Raw genomic sequence first — 4,187 nt, forward strand, 5'->3', positions numbered from 1 at the left:
TGCAAATTTTGGATGATATTGGTGCACAAAGCGCTTTGTCTTTCTTCCATGATTTATACGATATTTTTAAGCGACATATTTTTACCGAAAGAAGAATTCACTGGCTCAGCAAGTTTGAGAGAGCAGACAGTTTCGAATCCAAAACTACCCGTAGTGGTAATCAGGCGAAACACGCATGCAATGTAGTTTTGTTCTTAATGATTCAGTAGAGTATTTCTTGTTCAAAATATTTATTGGGAAAAGCAAAAGCAGAGAAAAGGAAAAACCTATGAAAAAATCAGTGCACATATTCCAACATGGATTTTAAAACAATGTTCAGAACTTCTGGTGTCATTATGTAATTGCTCTGTGTGAGAACCTTAAAAGGAAAACTACCGAAAATCTTGAAATAAGAATATTTAGGGGTTTCCCCGTTGTAGAAACATTACATCAGAATTGTTCACCACAAGAATTCAATGAACTGAAGTGCCTTGCCACACAACTGAACTCAAGTGCCCACTAAAAAAGAGGAACAGAGTTGGAGATAAAGTTTAACTAAAAAGCCGGAATGCAAAACTTTCTTGATTCCGTGAGTGGACATGGAATGTAAAGCCATCAAAACAATAAATGCGCAGGAAAACAACCCAAGCGAAGTCGATTGACGGCATTGACCACACACCTTTCGTGCTGATTAGCCCTCCTTGCCCTGTCATCTTCCACTACTATCATCAACATTCTTGCGGTTAGACGTCCTTTGGAGTCTACAAACTTGAAAACGTGAACTGAATATGTAACTAAGTGGAATTTCCACTTCCTCCTTTCAGTTGGTCTAAAGAGGGAAAAACACGTCATTCCATCTTTTCAATTTTCTACAAGAACATCTGCTTCCGTTCCGTGATCATAAAGCGAGGGATAATAATCATGCATGCGTGTTTCGACAATTGCGTGTAAAATAAGCATAAAACACCTCTGAGATCTGCTTAACTTATTTTCAAGACTAACGCAAGTTTCGGGTGTTAGTTCTTTGATCATAATGGAAGCGTAAGTTGAAGAAATTCTGATCAGATTTTTTTAACCAAAGTTCGCGAATTATTAAATGTTATGGTTTAAGTACCGCAAGTGTTCGACCGTAGCAGAGTTTCAGAGAGGCTGTCACACTGATATTATTTTGAACTGCGGTATTAGATACATATGATGTACGATCCTCGCAGTAGATAGCGCTATTTAAGCAATAGCGAAAATCAGACCTGAAAAAAATCGTACAGGCCAGATTTTTTTCAGGTCTGATTTTCGCTGATTTTAAGCAAGAGCGAAAATCAGACCTAAAAAAAACCGTACAGGCCTGATTTTTTTCAGGTCTGATTTTCGCTATTGCTTAAATAGCGCTATCTACTGCGAGGATCGTACATTAGATGTATAGATTTATTTCTTGCTTGCTCAAGTTTTTTTTTTTTCTTTTTTAGCATATGCTACGCAGGTAAAAAGTACCTTTCACGCATCCTGATTGGCTCCTTCGGAAGTGCCGGATTAGCAAGATTAGCCAAGAGACGAAATTGACAAAATAAACTAATATTTTGGTTTTTGTGTAGCATATAATAAAAACAATAATAGCCTTAGTGTCGGTGAAAGCGGTGGCGAATATTTAACAAGCCCCTTTGAGGTTCGATAAATATCCACAACCTTTCGCCGCTACTTCGGTGAACAGTTATAAACTATAGCCAAGAGAAGTGTTGTAGTCCGAGAGCCTAATTTCTGGCCGGTTTTCAGGTTTCTGAACTATCTAAAAGTAGTACAACAACTGTAACAATAGATAGTTTATTTTATCGAGGTTAATAACCTCAAATGGATGCTGCTATGTCGGCTTGAGCTTGAAAATACCTGTGGAAATTCTTTTTCAGAAGTGAGGAAAAAGCTCACGATTCAATTGCTGTACAATTTTGGGCTTTTCAAACGTCATTTTGATATTTCTAGGTGACGGCTTATGTTTATTTCAGGTACACATCTCTTAGAGATAATGACGTAATTTTTGATTTATCAACTGAGTTGATAATGTAAATTGGTCACCGTAAAGAGTTTCAAAGCTAGCGTTTCGGGCTTTAGGAGGAATTCTGGGTTGATTGCGTGTTGCTATGTATAAAATGGAGCTACGCTTTGGGTGGGAACATGATAACGAGAAAAAAAATAATACGGTAACTTAGTTGAATAAAAGGCGCTCGTTGATACCGTCGGGAGCGAGAATGCCGAATTGAAAGATAAATTTCTGTATCAGAGTTTTGGGGCTTTCTGAACTGGCTGGATGTAACTGAAAAAGCTGCAGACAGCCATATGATGCTGGAATGATTAGGCAGATTAAAGTGTCTGGCGTCTAGTTTTAATGCGTCCTTGTCATTCCTTTCTATGTCGCGAGGTGTTCTCTGAATCGGTCACCCATCCTCTTCCTGTTTCACCAACGAAGATCTTTTTGCAATAGGTGCAAGTCAGTGCAGTAGTAGCTGACATTTCTCAGTCAAGAGAAATGAGGGATTTCAAAGAAGACAGCGTTTAAAGTTATGACAACAGTACAAACAGATCAATAGCTTCTTCAGTTGGTGATCATTTCCTTTATTCTCGTGACCTTAATGTGTGATTCAGGGGTGATATTGAAAGGAGAAATTAGATGCTGGCCACTCTTAGAGGACGAAGGGTTCAGGAGGTTGGAGTTAAGATTCCTGGTTACAACTTCAATGTGGTTGGTGAAAGCTAAGTGAAAAAAACATTTTAAAGCATAGCCAAGATCTCGAGAGAAATTCTTGTTTGCGCTGAATCACAGGACATCTTTTCTGATTGTAAATTTACCTCAAAATATCATGGGTCCATAAATGAACTAGAGATGATAGAAAATAAACAAGAACTAGTCTGCAAGAAGGTCCCTGAAAGTACAGCGTTTACAAAACTTGATTTTTAGTGGCTTGAGATCATTTTAAGGAGAGTAGTCGGACATAACCTTTTGAGCAGGCTTACATTTGGAGCTTCCCTGCAAACTAGAGAGCAATTACAGTGCATGAAGCAATTATGCCACCTCTGTTGAAATCTACTCTGCGAATCAGTTACGATGGATATATATTTTTTCAATTACTAAATGGATGATTGGTCGATAAATGAGCTTGAAATGATAGAATGTAAACGACAAGTAGTTTGCAAGAACTTCCCTGCGCAGAAATCAATACCGGTAGAAATTGAATAATTTCATGATCATGATGTCACTGAATAGATTAGCAGCATTTATAAAATGGTGACTAACCTTAACAAAGCTTACTAGACATACAGTTGCCGCGATTACCGAACATTTATTTCATCGGTGATACCCTGACCTTTTGATCGGTGGAAATTTTCTGTTTTAACAAATAAGAAGAAAGTGTGCTGAATGATGTATGAAGCAGCGTAGAGTTGCTTAGAAATTCCATCATTAATCGTCTATTTTCCAGACATAGGCAACTGCCAACGTCTTCTGTGTCCAAATCCAATAGTTCCGGCATTTTTTAAATAACACCTGGTGCGTGTACATCACGGGCTTACAGTGGGCATCGCAACGGTGGCAAGAGGCTTCGCTCAGATGCCTCGGAACGGTGTTTTCAAAATCAATAACTGTAATGTTGAATGGACATCTACGGGAACCAGGCTGCTTGGCGGAGCCGTGGAGGCCTCTTGTGTTCCTGCCAGGTGTCTTTGATAAATCTGGTATATTAATTTGTTGTGGTGTCGGAGGATTTGATGGCGGCACGATCAGGTAACCATTGCTGTGGATCAAGCGCAGAACGTCATTTCCCAATAACGGGTTTGGGCGTTGCATGGTACCTGCACCGACTCTCTGGAGACAGTTCGCAAGGCCGGCTTTCCAGATTTTAAACCTTTGTTTTCTATTTAGTGACATTACAGGACAAGTGCTGGTCAAAAGCATCCCCAAGACGACCTGTAAATGAGTAAATGAAAATCTGCATTTTAGCGCATTATGTGATCTCTAGCAAGAGTAGTCCTGAACAAGAATAGTATTAGGAAGTGACAAACATTTTGATAATCGCCTGGATGTGGAATTTATCTTCAGAGTCAAGCGAAGAGTTCATATAAGGTGGAATGTTAATGAAAAACCTCGAATATTATCACTTTTTCCGTAACACGTTTTGGCTGTAAAACTCAAGAAGTTTTTCTCAGTTAATTCAATTTCTCCAAAT

Source organism: Stylophora pistillata, chromosome 4 (assembly GCF_964205215.1).
Source record: "Stylophora pistillata chromosome 4, jaStyPist1.2, whole genome shotgun sequence".
Lineage (NCBI taxonomy): Eukaryota > Metazoa > Cnidaria > Anthozoa > Scleractinia > Pocilloporidae > Stylophora > Stylophora pistillata.